General features: G+C 36.4%; 4 non-coding genes across 4 annotated transcripts; all 4 read left to right on the top strand.

The window, feature by feature from the left end:
- The first annotated feature begins 18 nt into the window (after positions 1 to 18).
- On the top strand, positions 19 to 6,906 carry IAQ61_008581. Its single transcript, XR_010715516.1, has one exon. It is a non-coding gene; the product is annotated as a 28S ribosomal RNA (ribosomal RNA).
- An 880-nt stretch (positions 6,907 to 7,786) lies between these two features.
- On the top strand, positions 7,787 to 9,583 carry IAQ61_008580. The gene has a single exon (XR_010715515.1). It is a non-coding gene; the product is annotated as an 18S ribosomal RNA (ribosomal RNA).
- Positions 9,584 to 9,748: 165 nt separating this feature from the next.
- On the top strand, positions 9,749 to 16,820 carry IAQ61_008579. The gene has a single exon (XR_010715514.1). It is a non-coding gene; the product is annotated as a 28S ribosomal RNA (ribosomal RNA).
- A 578-nt stretch (positions 16,821 to 17,398) lies between these two features.
- IAQ61_008578 lies at positions 17,399 to 19,195 on the top strand. The gene has a single exon (XR_010715513.1). It is a non-coding gene; the product is annotated as an 18S ribosomal RNA (ribosomal RNA).
- The last annotated feature ends 104 nt before the right edge of the window (positions 19,196 to 19,299 follow it).

The raw sequence follows: 19,299 nt of genomic DNA, 5'->3' as shown, positions 1-19,299 counted from the left end.
ATACTATAATAAATTACAACTTTTAACAACAGATCTCTTAGTTCTAGCATTAATAAAGAACGCAGCGAAATGCGATAAGTAGTGTGAATTGTAGAATTTAGTAAATCATTAAATCTTTAAACGCACATTGCGCCCCTTAGTATTCTATAGGGCATGCCTATTTAAGCGTTATTTGTACCCTTAAGCTCTGCTTAGTGTTAGGTGTTTATTCTACTTAGGACTCGCCTTAAAACAATTAGTAGCTAGCATATTAGCCTAGAGCGCAGCACATTTTGCGCCTCTTGTTATAGTTGTTAGCATCTATTAAGACACTTTTTAAGCTCTTAACCTTAGATTAGGTAGGGATACCCGCTAAACTTAAGCATATTAATAAGCGGAGGAAAAGAAACTAACAGGGATTGCCCTAGTAACGGCGAGTGAAGCGGCAACAGCTTAAATTTAAAATCTAGCTCTTTTAGGGTCCAAGTTGTAATTTACAGAGGGCGCTTTAGCGTTAGTAGTAGTCTAAGTTCCTTAGAACAGGACGTTACAGAGGGTAAGAATCCCGTACATAGTTACTGGCCTTTGCCGTGTAAAGCCCCTTTAACAAGTTAAGTTATTTAGGAATATAGCTCTAAATAGGAGGTAAATTTCTTCTAAAGCTAAATACTAGCTAGAGACTAATAGCGCACAAGTAGAGTAATTAAAAGATAAAAAGCACTTTAGAAAGAGAGTTAAATAGCACGTAAAATTGTTAAAAGGGAAGCGCTTGCAGCTAGACTTGCCTATAGTTGCTTATCTAGGCTTTTATCTAGTGCACTCTTCTACAGGCAGGCTAGTATTAGTTTAGGCGGTTAGATAAAGGTCTCTGTTATGTACCTCCCTTTAGGGAGGCCTTATAGGGGAGACGACATGTAACTAGCCTAGACTAAGGTCCGCGTATCTGCTAGGATGCTAGCGTAATAGCTATAAGCGGCCCGTCTTAAAACATAGACTAAGGAGTCTAATATCTATGCGAGTGTTTAGGTGTTAAGCCTAGACGCGTAATAAAAGTGAACGGAGGTAGGAACCCTTTTAGGGTGCACTATTAACTAATCCTAATATCTTTAGAAGGATTTAAGTAAGAGCATAGCTGTTAGGACCTAAAAGATAGTAAACTATGCTTAAATAGGGTAAAGCTAGAGGAAACTCTAGTAGAGGCTCGCAGCGGTTCTAACGTGCAAATTAATCATTAAATTTAGGCATAGGGGCGAAAGACTAATTAAACTATCTAGTAGCTAGTTCCTACTAAAGTTTCCCTTAGGATAGCAGTAACGTATTTAGTTTTATAAGGTAAAGCGAATAATTAGAGGCCTAGGGGTTAAAATAACCTTTACCTATTCTTAAACTTTAAATATGTAAGAAGTCCTTGTTACTTAATTAAATGTGGACACTTAAATATACTATTACTAGTAGGCTATTTTTAGTAAGTAGAACTAGTAATACAGGATAAACTAAACGCGGGGTTAAGGTGCTAGAATGCACGCTTATTAGACACTACAAAAGGTGTTAGTTTATCTAGACAGCAGGATAGTAGCTATAGAAGTTAGAATCCGCTAAGGAGTGTGTAATAACTTACCTGCTAAATAAACTAGCCCTAAAAATAGATGGCGCTTAAGCGTGTTACCTATACCCCGCCGCCAGGGCAAGATTTAAGCCCTAGCGAGTAGGCAGGCGTGGAGGCTCGTGACGAAGCCTTAGGGGTAACCCTAGGTAGAACGGCCTCTAGTGCAGATCTTAGTAGTAGTAGCAAATACTTAAATAAGAACTTTAAGGACTAAAGTAGGGAAAGGTTCCGTGTAAACAGCAGTTAGACACGGGTTAGTTAATCCTAAGAGATAGGGTAATTCTATTTTAATATTAGTGCTTGCGCTACGCCCTTAAAAGGGAAGCTAGTTAATATTCTAGCACCTAGATATAGATTCTCCGCGGCAACGCAACTAAGAGCAGAGACCTTAGCAGGAGCCCTAAGAAGAGTTCTCTTTTCTTCTTAACGGTCTATTACCCTAAAATTAGTTTGTCTAGAGCTAGGGTTTAATAGCTAGAAGAGCGCTGCACTTTTACAGCGTTTAGTGCGCTTCTAACAAGCCTTAAAAATCTACTTAAAGAAATAGTTTTTACGCTAGGTCGTACTTATAACCGCAGCAGGTCTCTAAGGTAAAAAGCCTCTAGTTAATAGAACAATGTAGATAAGGGAAGTTAGCAAAATAGATCTGTAACTTTAGGAAAAGGATTGGCTCTAAGGGTTAGGTACGTTAGGCCTTAGGGAGAAGCCTCTAGCGTAGAAGGGCACTAACCGCAAGGTGGGCGCCTCTTAGCGCTAGGGTGCAGACACCCTTAGCAGGTTTTAGCCGTCTAGCGTACGTTTAACAACTAACTTAGAACTAGTATAGATAAGGGGAATCTAACTATCTAATTAAAACATAGCATTATAATAGCTAGAAAGTAGTGTTAACGTAATGTAATTTCTACCTAGTGCTCTAAATATCAAAGCAAAGAGATTTAACTAAGCGCGGGTAAACGGCGGGAGTAACTATAACTCTCTTAAGGTAGCTAAATACCTTATTATCTAATTAGTAACGCGTATAAATAGATTAACGAGATTCCTACTATCCCTATCTACTATCTAGCGAAACCACAGCTAAGGGAACAGGCTTAGCCAAATTAGCGGGGAAAGAAGACCCTGTTAAGCTTAACTCTAGTTTAACATTATAAAAAGATATAGGGGGTGTAGAATAGGTAGGAGCTTTAGCGCTAGTAAAATACTACTACCCTTATTGTTTTTTTACTTATTTAATAAAGCAGAGCTAGGCCTTACTACCTAACTTCTAGCGTTTAAGGTCCTTCGTGGGCTAATCTAGGTTAAAGACATTGTTAGGTAGGGAGTTTAGCTAGGGCGGCACATCTATTAAACTATAACGCAGGTGTCCTAAGGGGGACTTATAGAGAACAGAAATCTCTAGTAGAGCAAAAGGGCAAAAGTCCCCTTAATTTTAATTTTTAGTGTAAATACAAACCATGAAAGTGTGGCCTATTAATCCTTTAGTCCCTTAAAATTTAAGGCTAGAGGTACTAGAAAAGTTACCACAGGGATAACTAGCTTGTGGCAGCTAAGCGTTTATAGCGACGTTACTTTTTGATCCTTTAATGTTGGCTCTTCCTATTATACCAAAGCAGAATTTGGTAAGCGTTGGATTGTTTACCCACTAATAGGGAACGTAAGCTAGGTTTAGACTGTTGTAAGATAGGTTAGTTTTACCCTACTAATAACCTTGCCCTAATAGTAATACCGCTTAGTACAAGAGGAACCGCAGTTTCAGATAATTAGTTTTTGCGGCTGTCTAACCAGGCATTGCCACAAAGCTACCATCTACTAGATTATAGCTAAACGCCTCTAAGTTAGAATCTATGCTAGAATAGGGTAATTTCCGCCTGCACTAGTTAGATACAAATAGGCCTTTGGCCTAGAACCTTACTAGATTAGCGTTAGTAGCCCTATTAAAGTTAGGGTTGTTAGCTAGTGTATTGCAATTGTATAGTGCGCAGGATTAAATCCTTTGTAGATAACTTAGTTGTCTAGCTAGGTCGTGTAAGTAGTTAAGTAGCCTTGTTGTTACGAGCTACTAAGCGTAAGCCCGTTGCTAGCTTAGTTAAAATTAGGATATTATGCCCTCCTTATTTGCAAAACTGCTGCCTAAATAGCTACTATTAATAGAAGGAAGAGGGCCATAGCAAACAAGTTATATAGTAATTGCAAGATAGAGAGGGCTAGAGCTAGGAGCAATCCTCGCAAAATATACAAAAGAACAGGTTATGTGTGTACGTACCTTAGGCAGTTAATATATAGCATAGGAAGATTAAGAAAGGATTTAAGATAATCTATACAGATTTTTAGGCGGTGATCTATAACTTAAGAGCGTTCTATAACTTTTTATTTTTTAGGGGTACTGTTCTATAACTTTATAGCCTTCTATACTTGAAAATTCCTCTAGGCTATTCTATAACTATAGATTATTTAAACCTTTAGGGTATTCTATTAATATTTAAAAAAATCCTGTAGGCTATTCTATAAGCTTAGGGCGTTCTATAACTTTAGGGCGTTCTATAACTTTTTATTTTTTAGGTGTAGTGTTCTATAACTTTAGGGCGTTGTATAACTTTTTCTTTTTTAGAGGTAGTGTTCTATAACTTTAGGGCGTTCTATAACTTTAGGGCGTTCTACAACTTTTTATTTTTTAGGTGTAGTGTTCTATAACTTTAGGGCGTTCTATAACTTTTTCTTTTTTAGAGGTAGTGTTCTATAACTTTAGGGAGTTCTATAACTTTAGGGTCTCGTTCTACAACTTTTTATTTTTTAGGGGTAGTGTTCTATAACTTTAGGGCGTTCTATAACTTTAGGGCGTTCTATAACTTTAGGGCGTTCTACAACTTTTTATTTTTTAGGGGTAGTGTTCTATAACTTTAGGGCGTTCTATAACTTTAGGGCGTTCTATAACTTTAGGGCGTTCTACAACTTTTTATTTTTTAGGGGTAGTGTTCTATAACTTTAGGGCGTTCTATAACTTTAGGGCGTTCTATAACTTTAGGGCGTTCTACAACTTTTTATTTTTTAGGGGTAGTGTTCTATAACTTTAGGGCGTTCTATAACTTTAGGGCGTTCTATAACTTTAGGGCGTTCTACAACTTTTTATTTTTTAGGGGTAGTGTTCTATAACTTTAGGGCGTTCTATAACTTTAGGGCGTTCTATAACTTTAGGGCGTTCTACAACTTTTTATTTTTAGGGGTAGTGTTCTATAACTTTAGGGCGTTCTATAACTTTAGGGCGTTCTATAACTTTAGGGCGTTCTACAACTTTTTATTTTTTAGGGGTAGTGTTCTATAACTTTAGGGCGTTCTATAACTTTAGGGCGTTCTATAACTTTAGGGCGTTCTACAACTTTTTATTTTTTAGGGGTAGTGTTCTATAACTTTAGGGCGTTCTATAACTTTAGGGCGTTCTATAACTTTAGGGCGTTCTACAACTTTTTATTTTTAGTGTTCTATAACTTTAGGGCGTTCTATAACTTTAGGGCGTTCTATAACTTTAGGGCGTTCTACAACTTTTTATTTTTTAGGGGTAGTGTTCTATAACTTTAGGGCGTTCTATAACTTTAGGGCGTTCTATAACTTTAGGGCGTTCTACAACTTTTTATTTTTTAGGGGTAGTGTTCTATAACTTTAGGGCGTTCTATAACTTTAGGGCGTTCTATAACTTTAGGGCGTTCTACAACTTTTTATTTTAGTAGTGTTCTATAACTTTAGGGCGTTCTATAACTTTAGGGCGTTCTATAACTTTAGGGCGTTCTACAACTTTTTATTTTTTAGGGGTAGTGTTCTATAACTTTAGGGCGTTCTATAACTTTAGGGCGTTCTACAACTTTTTATTTTTTAGGGTTAGTGTTCTATAACTTTAGGGTGTTCTATAACTTTAGGGCGTTCTATAACTTTAGGGCGTTCTATAACTTTAGGGCGTTCTACAACTTTTTATTTTTTAGGGGTAGTGTTCTATAACTTTAGGGCGTTCTATAACTTTAGGGCGTTCTATAACTTTAGGGCGTTCTACAACTTTTTATTTTTAGGGGTAGTGTTCTATAACTTTAGGGCGTTCTATAACTTTAGGGCGTTCTATAACTTTAGGGCGTTCTACAACTTTTTATTTTTTAGGGGTAGTGTTCTATAACTTTAGGGCGTTCTATAACTTTAGGGCGTTCTATAACTTTAGGGCGTTCTACAACTTTTTATTTTTAGGGGTAGTGTTCTATAACTTTAGGGCGTTCTATAACTTTAGGGCGTTCTATAACTTTAGGGCGTTCTATAACTTTAGGGCGTTCTATAACTTTTTATTTTTTAGGGTTAGTATTCTATAATATTAGAGTGTTCTATAACTTTTTCTTTTTTAGAGGTAGTGTTCTATAATATTAGAGTGTTCTATAACTTTTTATTTTTTAGGGTTAGTATTCTATAATATTAGAGTGTTCTATAACTTTTTCTTTTTTAGAGGTAGTGTTCTATAATATTAGAGTGTTCTATAACTTTTTCTTTTTTAGAGGTAGTGTTCTATAACTTTAGGGCGTTCTATAACTTTAGGGCGTTCTATAACTTTAGGGCGTTCTACAACTTTTTATTTTTTAGGTGTAGTGTTCTATAACTTTAGGGCGTTCTATAACTTTTTCTTTTTTAGAGGTAGTGTTCTATAACTTTAGAGCGTTCTATAACTTTTTCTTTTTTAGAGGTAGTGTTCTATAACTTTAGGGCGTTCTACAACTTTTTATTTTTAGGGGTAGCGTTCTATAACTTTAGGGCGTTCTATAACTTTAGGGCCTTCTATAAGCTTAGGGTGTTCTATAACTTTAGGGCGTTCTATAACTTTAGGGCGTTCTATAACTTTTTATTTTTTAGGGTTAGTGTTCTATAACTTTAGCGCGTTCTATACCTTTTATTTATTCTATTACTTTAGTCCTTTCTATAACTTTAGACTATTCTATACTAGTAGCTATTATATCCTTTTTATAATACTTATTATATCATACTATTATCTATTATTCTTTACTATTAAGTATATCCTTATATTTTATAAAACCTTTTCTCTACTAGCTAGTCCTACTATACTTTCTTTTATAACCTACTAGTATTAAATAATACCTTTATATTCTTCTTTTATACTATCTCTATTTCTTGCCTTATCTATTAAGTAGATATAGATAGAGCTAATAGATCTATAGTTAATATAGATACAGTAGTTATAGTAGAGTACAGATATTAGAGTAGATATCCTTATCTATATATTTACCTACTACTAATAAAATTCCAAGTTACTCTTATCTAGCGAATACAGGTTTATGGTTTGTATAGGGCTACGCATGTCTACACGGTTTTACATATAAAAAAGTGTACCTCTAAGCTGTTTTCCACTGCACTAACCCCGCAACGCGAAAATTAAACCAAAACCCGTTCCTATAATATATAAGGAGGGCAAATGGATTCTTAAATACCAAATGCCTAACTAACTAACTAAGGTTAAATCTGCTGCGCGCAGTTCTTGGATCAGGCAGTTAAACTGGCGTTGTTAGGCACTAAGGGGGCAATTTTTGCTCGTGTCCGCGTCTATACTCCCCACAACTCCCTGTTGTTAGCGCTCTGCGCCTGTTTTAGTGGCAGTTAGACTAAATTTGAAAGTTTTGGTTTCATAATGGCTAGCCTTGTTTCCTAGATTTCTGCCTGGTTTGGATTTGCTCTAATTGGTGGGTAATCAGGGGCTTAGAGATTGCTCTTCTACTTAACTAGGCAGGCCTAGGCCTATATACTGAAGCAACCCTGCTGTTGCGCCTAGTTTTGTGGTTAGCACCTAAAGTCCTACTGTTAAAGTTTTAGCAGTAGGCAAAATTTAGGGTCTGTGGATGGCTGGCACTGCTAAACTATTTAACAGATCTTAGGGGACAGCCCTGCCTAGCATCCGCTCCTAGTAAGCGTGGCAAAGCGTAGGTTTTCTCCACTTAAGGCATGTATGTGGCGAGTTTAAACACGCAGAAACGCCTGTTAGGCTTTGTTGCGGACTATTCCTTAAGAAACTTAGTAGGGGCAATTAAATTAGTTGCTAGTTGTAACTAGTGCCTTGTGTGCTATTATGCTAGTAGCTAGAATTGCTTCTGCGATTTCTTATCACGTACTTTCTGCCTCCTTTTAGGGGTAGTGCTTGTGCGCTTCAGCGTATTAGGTATTAGGATTGTTACCTAGTTAATTCTGCTAGTAGTTATATACTTATCTTAAAGATTAAGCCATGCATGTCTAAGTATAAGCAATTATACCGTGAAACTGCGAATAGCTTATTAAATTAGTTATCGTTTATTTGATAGTACCTTACTACTTAGATAACTATAGTAATTCTAGAGCTAATACATGCTAAAAACCCTAACTTTAGAAGGGGTGTATTTATTAGATAAAAAACTAACGCCCTTTAGGGCTTCTTAGTGATTTATAATAACTTTACAGATTGCATAGCCTTGCGCCAGCGACGGTTTATTCAAATTTCTGCCCTATTAACTTTTAATAGTAAGGTATTGGCTTACCATAGTTTTAATAGGTAACGGGGAATTAGGGTTTAATTCTAGAGAGGGAGCCTAAGAAATGGCTACCACATCCAAGGAAGGCAGCAGGTGCGCAAATTACCTAATCCTAACACAGGGAGGTAGTGATAATAAATACTAATATAGGGCTCTTTTAGGTCTTGTAATTAGAATAAGTATAATTTAAACCTCTTAATAAGGAACAATTAGAGGGCAAGTCTAGTGCTAGTAGCTGCGGTAATTCTAGCTCTAATAGCGTATATTAAAGTTGTTGCAGTTAAAAAGCTTGTAGTTAAAACTTAGGTCTAGCTAGCAGGTCTGCCTTACCGCGTGTACTTGTCCGGCCAGGCCTTCCTTCTAGAGAACCTTATGCCCTTTACTAGGCGTATTAGGGACTAGGACTTTTACTTTAAAAAAATTAGAGTGTTTAAAGCAGGCCTTTACTTAAATACGTTAGCATAGAATAATAGAATAGAACGTACAGTCCTATTTTGTTAGTTTCTAGGACTGCTGTAATAATTAATAGGGATAGTTAGGGGTATTAGTATTTAATTATTAGAGGTGAAATTCTTAGATTTATTGAAGACTAACTACTGCGAAAGCATTTGCTAAGGATGTTTTTATTAATTAGTAAACGAAAGTTAGGGGATCAAAGATAATTAGATACTATTATAGTCTTAACTATAAACTATGCTAACTAGGGATTAGGCGATGTTCTTTTTCTAACTCGCTTAGCACCTTACGAGAAATCAAAGTTTTTAGGTTCTAGGGGGAGTATGGTCGCAAGGCTAAAACTTAAAGAAATTAACAGAAGGGCACTACTAGGCGTAGAGCCTGCGGCTTAATTTGACTTAATATAGGGAAACTTACTAGGTCTAGATAAAATAAGGATTAACAGATTAAGAGCTCTTTCTTAATTTTTTAGGTAGTGGTGCATAGCCGTTCTTAGTTAGTAGAGTAATTTGTCTGCTTAATTGCGATAACAAACGAGACCTTAACCTGCTAAATAGCTAGGCTAGCTTTAGCTAGTTGCTAGCTTCTTAGAGGGACTATTAGCTTAAGCTAATGGAAGTTTAAGGCAATAACAGGTCTATAATGCCCTTAGATGTTCTAGGCTGCACGCGCGCTACACTAATAGAGCTAACAAGTTCTTTACCTTAACTAAAAGGTCTAGGTAATCTTGTTAAACTCTGTCGTGCTAGGGATAGAGTATTGCAATTATTGCTCTTTAACAAGGAATACCTAGTAAGCGCGTGTTATTAGCATGCGTTAATTACGTCCCTGCCCTTTATACACACTGCCCGTCGCTACTACTAATTAAATAGCTTAGTGAGGCCTTTAGACTAGCTTAGGGAGGTTGGCAACAACTACCCTAAGCTGGAAAGTTCGTTAAACTTAGTTATTTAGAGGAAGTAAAAGTTGTAACAAGGTTTCTGTAGGTGAACCTGCGGAAGGATTATTACCTATTTTTAAAGCACTGCCGCCTTAATTAGTAGTGGCAGTCTACTTTAATTCTGCCTATGTTTTTTGCGTACTATTTGTTTCCTTAGTAGGCTTGCCTACTAATTAGATCCCCTAAAACCACTTGTAATTGCAGTTAGCGTTAGTAACACTATAATAAATTACAACTTTTAACAACAGATCTCTTAGTTCTAGTATTAATAAAGAACGCAGCGAAATGCGATAAGTAGTGTGAATTGCAGAATTTAGTAAATTATTAAATCTTTAAACGCACATTGCGCCCCTTAGTATTCTATAGGGCATGCCTGTTTAAGCGTTATTTGTACCCTTAAGCTCTGCTTAGTGTTAGGTGTTTATTCTACTTAGGACTCGCCTTGAAACAATTAGTAGCTAGCATATTAGCCTAGAGCGCAGCACATTTTGCGCCTCTTGTTATAGTTGTTAGCATCTATTAAGACACTTTTTAAGCTCTTGACCTTGGATTAGGTAGGGATACCCGCTAAACTTAAGTATATTAATAAGCGGAGGAAAAGAAACTAATAGGGATTGCCCTAGTAACAGCGAGTGAAGCGGCAACAGCTTAAATTTGAAATCTAGCTCTTTTAGGGTCTAAGTTATAATTTGCAGAGGGCGCTTTAGCGTTGGTAGTAGTCTAAGTTCCTTGGAATAGGACGTTACAGAGGGTAAGAATCCCGTACGTAGTTGCTAGCCTTCGCCGTGTAAAGCCCCTTTGACAAGTTAAGTTGTTTAGGAATGCAGCTCTAAATAGGAGGTAAATTTCTTCTAAAGCTAAATACTAGCTAGAGACTAATAGCGCACAAGTAGAGTAATTAAAAGATAAAAAGCACTTTAGAAAGAGAGTTAAATAGCACGTAAAATTGTTAAAAGGGAAGCGCTTGCAGCTAGACTTGCCTGTAGTTGCTTATCTAGGCTTTTGTCTAGTGCACTCTTCTATAGGTAGGCTAGCATTAGTTTAGGCGGTTAGATAAAGGTCTCTGTTACGTACCTCCCTTTAGGGAGGCCTTATAGGGGAGACGACATGCAACTAGCCTAGACTAAGGTCTGCGTATCTGCTAGGATGCTAGCGTAATAGCTGTAAGCGGCCCGTCTTAAAATATAGACTAAGGAGTCTAATATCTATGCGAGTGTTTAGGTGTTAAGCCTAGACGCGTAATAAAAGTAAACAGAGGTGGGAACCCTTTTAGGGTGCACTATTAACCAATCCTAATGTCTTTAGAAGGATTTAAGTAAGAGTATAGCTATTAGGACCTAAAAGATGGTGAACTATGCTTAAATAGGGTGAAGCTAGAGGAAACTCTAGTAGAGGCTTGTAGCGGTTCTAACGTGCAAATCAATTGTCAAATTTAGGCATAGGGGCGAAAGACTAATTGAACTATCTAGTAGCTAGTTCCTGCTAAAGTTTCCCTTAGGATAGTAGTAACGTATTTAGTTTTATAAGGTAAAGCAAATAATTAGAGGCCTAGGGGTTAAAACAACCTTTACCTATTCTTAAACTTTAAATATATAAGAAGTCCTTATTACTTAATTAAACGTGGACACTTAAATGTACTGTTACTAGTAGGCTATTTTTAGTAAGCAGAACTAGCGATACAGGATAAACTAAACGCGGGGTTAAGGTGCTAGAATGCACGCTTATTAGACACCACAAAAGGTGTTAGTTTATCTAGATAGCAGGACGGTGGCTATAGAAGTTAGAATCTGCTAAGGAGTGTGTAATAACTTACCTACTAAATGAACTAGCCCTAAAAATAGATGGCGCTTAAGCGTGTTACCTATACCCCGCCGCCAGGGCAAGATTTAAGCCCTAGCAAGTAGGCAGGCATAGAGGCTCGTGACGAAGCCTTAGGGGTAACCCTAGGTAGAACGGCCTCTAGTGCAGATCTTGGTAGTAGTAGCAAATACTTAAATAAGAACTTTAAGGACTAAAGTAGGGAAAGGTTCTATGTGAATAGTAGTTAGACACGGGTTAGTTAATCCTAAGAGATAGGGTAATTCTGTTTTAATATTAGTGCTTGCGCCGCGCCCTTAAAAGGGAAGCTAGTTAATATTCTAGCACCTAGATGTAGATTCTCCGCGGTAACGCAACTAAGAGCGGAGACCTTGGCGGGAGCCCTAAGAAGAGTTCTCTTTTCTTCTTAACAGTCTATTACCCTAAAATTAGTTTGTCTAGAGCTAGGGTTTAATAGCTAGAAGAGCGCTGCACTTTTGCGGCGTTTAGTGCGCTCCTAACAAGCCTTAAAAATCTACTTAAAGAAATAGTTTTTACGCTAGGTTGTACTTATAACTGCAGCAGGTCTCTAAGGTAAAAAGCCTTTAGTTAATAGAATAATATAGATAAGGGAAGTTAGCAAAATAGATCTGTAACTTTAGGAAAAGGATTGGCTCTAAGGGTTAGGTACGTTGGGCCTTAGGGAGAAGCCTCTAGCGCAGAAGGGCACTAACTGCAAGGTAGGCGCCTCTTAGCGCTAGGGTGTAGACACCCTTAGCAGGTTTTGGCCATCTAGCGTACGTTTAACAACTAACTTAGAACTAGTATAGATAAGGGGAATCTAACTGTCTAATTAAAACATAGCATTGCAATAGCTAGAAAGTAGTGTTAACGCAATGTGATTTCTGCCTAGTGCTCTAAATATTAAAGTAAAGAGATTTGACTAAGCGCGGGTAAACGGCAGGAGTAACTATAACTCTCTTAAGGTAGCTAAATGCCTTATTATCTAATTAGTAACGCGCATAAATAGATTAACGAGATTCCTACTATCCCTATCTACTATCTAGCAAAACTACAGCTAAGGGAACGGGCTTAGCTAAATTAGCGGGGAAAGAAGACCCTGTTAAGCTTGACTCTAGTTTGATATTGTGAAAAGATATAGGGGGTGTAGAATAGGTAGGAGCTTTAGCGCTAGTGAAATACTACTACCCTTATCGTTTTTTTACTTATTTAATAAAGCGGAGCTAGGCCTTACCGCCTAACTTCTAGCGTTTAAGGTCCTTTGTGGGCTAATCTAGGTTAAAGACATTGTTAGGTGGGGAGTTTGGCTAGGGCGGCATATCTATTAAACTATAACGCAGGTGTCCTAAGGGGGACTTATAGAGAACAGAAATCTCTAGTAGAGCAAAAGGGCAAAAGTCCCCTTAATTTTAATTTTTAGTGTGAATACAAACTATAAAAGTGTGGCCTATTGATCCTTTAGTCCCTTGAAATTTAAGGCTAGAGGTGCTAGAAAAGTTACTACAGGGATAACTAGCTTGTGGCAGCTAAGCGTTTATAGCGACGTTGCTTTTTAATCCTTTAATATTAGCTCTTCCTATTATACTAAAGCAGAATTTAGTAAGCGTTAGATTGTTCACCTACTAATAGGGAACGTAAGCTAGGTTTAGACTGTCGTAAGACAGGTTAGTTTTACCCTACTAATAACCTTGCCCTAATAGTAATACCACTTAGTACGAGAGGAACCGCGGTTTTAGATAATTAGTTTTTGCGGCTGTCTAACTAGGCATTGCCGCGAAGCTACTATCTGCTAGATTATGGCTAAACGCCTCTAAGTTAGAATCTATGCTAGAATAGGGTGATTTCTGCCTGCACTAGTTAGATACGAATAGGCCTTTAGCCTAGAACCTTACTAGATTAGCGTTGGCAGCCCTATTAAAGTTAGGGTTGTTAGCTAGTGTATTGTAATTGTATAGTGCGCAGGATTAAATCCTTTGTAGACGACTTAGTTATCTAGCTAGGTCGTGTAAGTAGTTAAGTAGCCTTGTTGTTACAAGCTACTGAGCGTAAGCCCGTTGCTAGCTTGGTTAAAATTAGGATATTATGCCCTCCTTATTTGCAAAACTGCTGCCTAAACAGCTGCTGTTAATAGAAGGAAGAGGGCTATAGCGAACAAGTTATATAGTAATTGCAAGATAGAGAGGGCTAGAGCTAGGAGCAATCCTCGCAAAATATACAAAAGAACAGGTTATGTGTGTACGTACCTTAGGCAGTTAATATATAGCATAGGAAGATTAAGAAAGGATTTAAGATAATCTATATAGATTTTTAGGCGGTGATCTATAACTTAAGAGCGTTCTATAACTTTTTATTTTTTAGGGGCACTGTTCTATAACTTTATAGCCTTCTATACTTGAAAATTCCTCTAGGCTATTCTATAACTATAGATTATTTAAACCTTTAGGGTATTCTATTAATATTTAAAAAAATCCTGTAGGCTATTCTATAAGCTTAGGGCGTTCTATAACTTTAGGGCGTTCTATAACTTTTTATTTTTTAGGTGTAGTGTTCTATAACTTTAGGGCGTTGTATAACTTTTTCTTTTTTAGAGGTAGTGTTCTATAACTTTAGGGCGTTCTATAACTTTAGGGCGTTCTACAACTTTTTATTTTTTAGGTGTAGTGTTCTATAACTTTAGGGCGTTCTATAACTTTTTCTTTTTTAGAGGTGTTCTATAACTTTAGGGAGTTCTATAACTTTAGGGCGTTCTACAACTTTTTATTTTTTAGGGGTAGTGTTCTATAACTTTAGGGCGTTCTATAACTTTAGGGCGTTCTATAACTTTAGGGCGTTCTACAACTTTTTATTTTTTAGGGGTAGTGTTCTATAACTTTAGGGCGTTCTATAACTTTAGGGCGTTCTATAACTTTAGGGCGTTCTACAACTTTTTATTTTTTAGGGGTAGTGTTCTATAACTTTAGGGCGTTCTATAACTTTAGGGCGTTCTATAACTTTAGGGCGTTCTACAACTTTTTATTTTTTAGGGGTAGTGTTCTATAACTTTAGGGCGTTCTATAACTTTAGGGCGTTCTATAACTTTAGGGCGTTCTACAACTTTTTATTTTTTAGGGGTAGTGTTCTATAACTTTAGGGCGTTCTATAACTTTAGGGCGTTCTATAACTTTAGGGCGTTCTACAACTTTTTATTTTTTAGGGGTAGTGTTCTATAACTTTAGGGCGTTCTATAACTTTAGGGCGTTCTCTTTAGGGCGTTCTACAACTTTTTATTTTTTAGGGGTAGTGTTCTATAACTTTAGGGCGTTCTATAACTTTAGGGCGTTCTATAACTTTAGGGCGTTCTACAACTTTTTATTTTTTAGGGGTAGTGTTCTATAACTTTAGGGCGTTCTATAACTTTAGGGCGTTCTATAACTTTAGGGCGTTCTACAACTTTTTATTTTTTAGGGGTAGTGTTCTATAACTTTAGGGCGTTCTATAACTTTAGGGCGTTCTATAACTTTAGGGCGTTCTATAACTTTAGGGCGTTCTATAACTTTAGGGCGTTCTACAACTTTTTATTTTTTAGGGGTAGTGTTCTATAACTTTAGGGCGTTCTATAACTTTAGGGCGTTCTATAACTTTAGGGCGTTCTACAACTTTTTATTTTTTAGGGGTAGTATTCTATAACTTTAGGGCGTTCTATAACTTTTTCTTTTTTAGAGGTAGTGTTCTATAACTTTAGGGCGTTCTATAACTTTTTATTTTTTAGGGGTAGTGTTCTATAACTTTAGGGCGTTCTATAACTAGGGCGTTCTATAACTTTTTATTTTTAGGGTTAGTATTCTATAATATTAGAGTGTTCTATAACTTTTTCTTTTTTAGAGTGTGTTCTATAACTTTAGGGCGTTCTATAACTTTAGGGCGTTCTATAACTTTAGGGCGTTCTACAACTTTTTATTTTTTAGGGGTAGTGTTCTATAACTTTAGGGCGTTCTATAACTTTAGGGCGTTCTATAACTTTTTATTTTTTAGGGTTAGTATTCTATAATATTAGAGTGTTCTATAACTTTTTCTTTTTTAGGGGTAGTGTTCTATAACTTTAGGGCGTTCTATAACTTTAGGGCGTTCTATAACTTTAGGGCGTTCTACAACTTTTTATTTTTTAGGGGTAGTGTTCTATAACTTTAGGGCGTTCTATAACTTTAGGGCGTTCTATAACTTTAGGGCGTTCTATAACTTTAGGGCGTTCTATAACTTTTTATTTTTTAGGGTTAGTATTCTATAATATTAGAGTGTTCTATAACTTTTTCTTTTTTAGAGGTAGTGTTCTATAATATTAGAGTGTTCTATAACTTTTTATTTTTTAGGGTTAGTATTCTATAATATTAGAGTGTTCTATAACTTTTTCTTTTTTAGAGGTAGTGTTCTATAATATTAGAGTGTTCTATAACTTTTTCTTTTTTAGAGGTAGTGTTCTATAACTTTAGGGCGTTCTATAACTTTAGGGCGTTCTATAACTTTAGGGCGTTCTACAACTTTTTATTTTTTAGGTGTAGTGTTCTATAACTTTAGGGCGTTCTATAACTTTAGGTAGTGTTCTATAACTTTAGGGCGTTCTACAACTTTTTATTTTTTAGGGGTAGTGTTCTATAACTTTAGGGCGTTCTATAACTTTAGGGCCTTCTATAAGCTTAGGGTGTTCTATAACTTTAGGGCGTTCTATAACTTTAGGGCGTTCTATAACTTTTTATTTTTTAGGGTTAGTGTTCTATAACTTTAGCGCGTTCTATACCTTTTATTTATTCTATTACTTTAGTCCTTTCTATAACTTTAGACTATTCTATACTAGTAGCTATTATATCCTTTTTATAATACTTATTATATCATACTATTATCTATTATTCTTTACTGTTAAGTATATCCTTATATTTTATAAAACCTTTTCTCTACTAGCTAGTCCTACTATACTTTCTTTTATAACCTACTAGTATTAAATAATACCTTTATATTCTTCTTTTATACTATCTCTATTTCTTGCCTTATCTATTAAGTAGATATAGATAGAGCTAATAGATCTATAGTTAATATAGATATAGTAGTTATAGTAGAGTATAGATATTAGAGTAGATATCCTTATCTATATATTTACCTACTACTAATAAAATTCCAAGTTACTCTTATCTAGCAAATACGGGTTTATAGTTTGTATAGGGCTGCGCATGTCTACATGGTTTTACATATAAAAAAGTGTACCTTTAAGCTATTTTCCGCCGCACTAACCCCGCGACGCGAAAATCAAACCAAAACCTGTTCCTATAATATATAAGGAGGGCAAATAGATTCTTAAATACTAAATACCTAACTAACTAACTAAGGTTAAATCTGCTGCGCGCAGTTCTTGGATTAGGCGGTTAAACTAGCGTCGTTAGGCACTAAGGGGGCAATTTTTGCTCGTGTCCGCGTCTATACTCCCTACAACTCCCTATTATTAGCGCTCTGCGCCTGTTTTAGCGGCAGTTAGACTAAATTTAAAAGTTTTAGTTTCATAATAGCTAGCCTTGTTTCCTAGATTTCTGCCTAGTTTAGATTCGCTCCAATTAGTAGGTAATTAGGGGCTTAGAGATTACTCTTCTACTTAACTAGGCAGGCCTAGGCCTATATGCTAAAGCAACCCTGCTGTTACGCCTAGTTTTGTAGTTAGCACCTAAAGTCCTACTGTTAAAGTTTTAGTAGTGGGCAAAATTTAGGGTCTATGGATAGCTAGCACTGCCAAACTATTTAACAGATCTTGGGGGACAGCCCTGCCTAGCATCCGCTCCTAGTAAGCGTGGTAAAGCGTGGGTTTTCTCCACTTAAGGCATGTATGTAGCGAGTTTAAACACGCGGAAACGCCTGTTAGGCTTTATTGTGGACTATTCCTTAAGAAACTTAGTAGGGGCAATTAAATTAGTTGCTAGTTATAACTAGTGCCTTGTGTGCTGTTATGCTAGTAGCTAGAATCGCTTCTGCGATTTCTTATCACGTACTTTCCGCCTCCTTTTAGGGGTAGTGCTTGTGCGCTTCGGCGTATTAGGCATTAGGATTGTTACCTAGTTAATTCTGCTAGTAGTTATATGCTTGTCTTAAAGATTAAGCTATACATGTCTAAGTATAAGTAATTATACCGTGAAACTGCGAATAGCTTATTAAATTAGTTATCGTTTATTTAATAGTACCTTACTACTTAGATAACTATAGTAATTCTAGAGCTAATACATGCTAAAAACCCTAACTTTAGAAGGGGTGTATTTATTAGATAAAAAACCAACGCCCTTTAGGGCTTCTTAGTAATTTATAATAACTTTACAGATCGCATAGCCTTGCGCTAGCGACAGTTTATTCAAATTTCTGCCCTATTAACTTTTAATAGTAAGGTATTAGCTTACCATAGTTTTAACGGGTAATAGGGAATTAGGGTTTAATTCTAGAGAGGGAGCCTAAGAAACAGCTACCATATCTAAGGAAGGCAGCAGGCGCGCAAATTACCTAATCCTAACACAGGGAGGTAGTAACAATAAATACTAATATAGGGCTCTTTTAGGTCTTATAATTAGAATAAGTATAATTTAAACCTCTTAACAAGGAATAATTAGAGGGCAAGTCTAGTGCTAGCAGCTGCAGTAATTCTAGCTCTAATAGCGTATATTAAAGTTGTTGCAGTTAAAAAGCTCGTAGTTAAAACTTAGGTCTAGCTAGCAGGTCTGCCTTACTACGTGTACTTGTCCAGCCAGGCCTTCCTTCTAGAGAACCTTATGCCCTTTACTAGGCGTGTTAGGGACTAGGACTTTTACTTTAAAAAAATTAGAGTGTTTAAAGCAGGCCTTTGCTTAAATACGTTAGCATAGAATAATAGAATAGGACGTGCGGTCCTATTTTATTAGTTTCTAGGACTGCCGTAATAATTAATAGGGACAGTTAGGGGCATTAGTATTTAATTATTAGAGGTAAAATTCTTAGATTTATTAAAGACTAACTACTGCGAAAGCATTTGCTAAGGATGTTTTTATTAATTAGTAAACGAAAGTTAGGGGATCAAAGATAATTAGATACCGTCGTAGTCTTAACTGTAAACTATGCCAACTAGGGATTAGGCGATGTTCTTTTTCTAACTCGCTTAGCACCTTACAAGAAATTAAAGTTTTTAGGTTCTAGGGGGAGTATGGTCGCAAGGCTAAAACTTAAAGAAATTAATAGAAGGGCACTACTAGGCGTGGAGCCTGCGGCTTAATTTAACTTAACACAGGGAAACTTACTAGGTCTAGATAAAATAAGGATTGACAGATTAAGAGCTCTTTCTTAATTTTTTAGGTAGTGGTGCATAGCCATTCTTAGTTAGTAGAGTGATTTGTCTGCTTAATTGCGATAACAAATAAGACCTTAACCTGCTAAATAGCTAGGCTAGCTTTAGCTAGTTGCTAGCTTCTTAGAGGGACTATTAGCTTAAGCTAATAGAAGTTTAAGGCAATAACAGGTCTGTAATGCCCTTAGATATTCTAGGCCGCACGCGCGCTACACTAACAGAGCTAACAAGTTCTTTACCTTAACTAAAAGGTCTAGGTAATCTTGTTAAACTCTGTTGTGCTAGGGATAGAGTATTGCAATTATTGCTCTTTAACAAGGAATACCTAGTAAGCGCGTGTTATTAGCATGCGTTAATTACGTCCCTACCCTTTATACACACCGCCTGTCGCTACTACCAATTAAATAGCTTAGTAAGGCCTTTAGACTAGCTTAGGGAGGTTAGCAACAACTACCCTAAGCTAGAAAGTTCGTTAAACTTAGTTATTTAGAGGAAGTAAAAGTCGTAACAAGGTTTCTATAGGTAAACCTGCAGAAGGATTATTACCCATTTTTAAAGCACTGCCGCCTTAATTAGTGGCGGCAGTCTACTTTAATTCTGCCTATGTTTTTTGCGTACTATTTGTTTCCTTAGTAGGCTTGCCTACTAA

Source organism: Plenodomus lingam (assembly GCF_022343315.1).
Source record: "Plenodomus lingam strain CAN1 chromosome Unknown contig_35, whole genome shotgun sequence".
NCBI lineage: Eukaryota > Fungi > Ascomycota > Dothideomycetes > Pleosporales > Leptosphaeriaceae > Plenodomus > Plenodomus lingam.
Note: the sequence above shows the minus strand (reverse complement) of the source record. Positions and strands in the feature narration are given on the sequence as shown.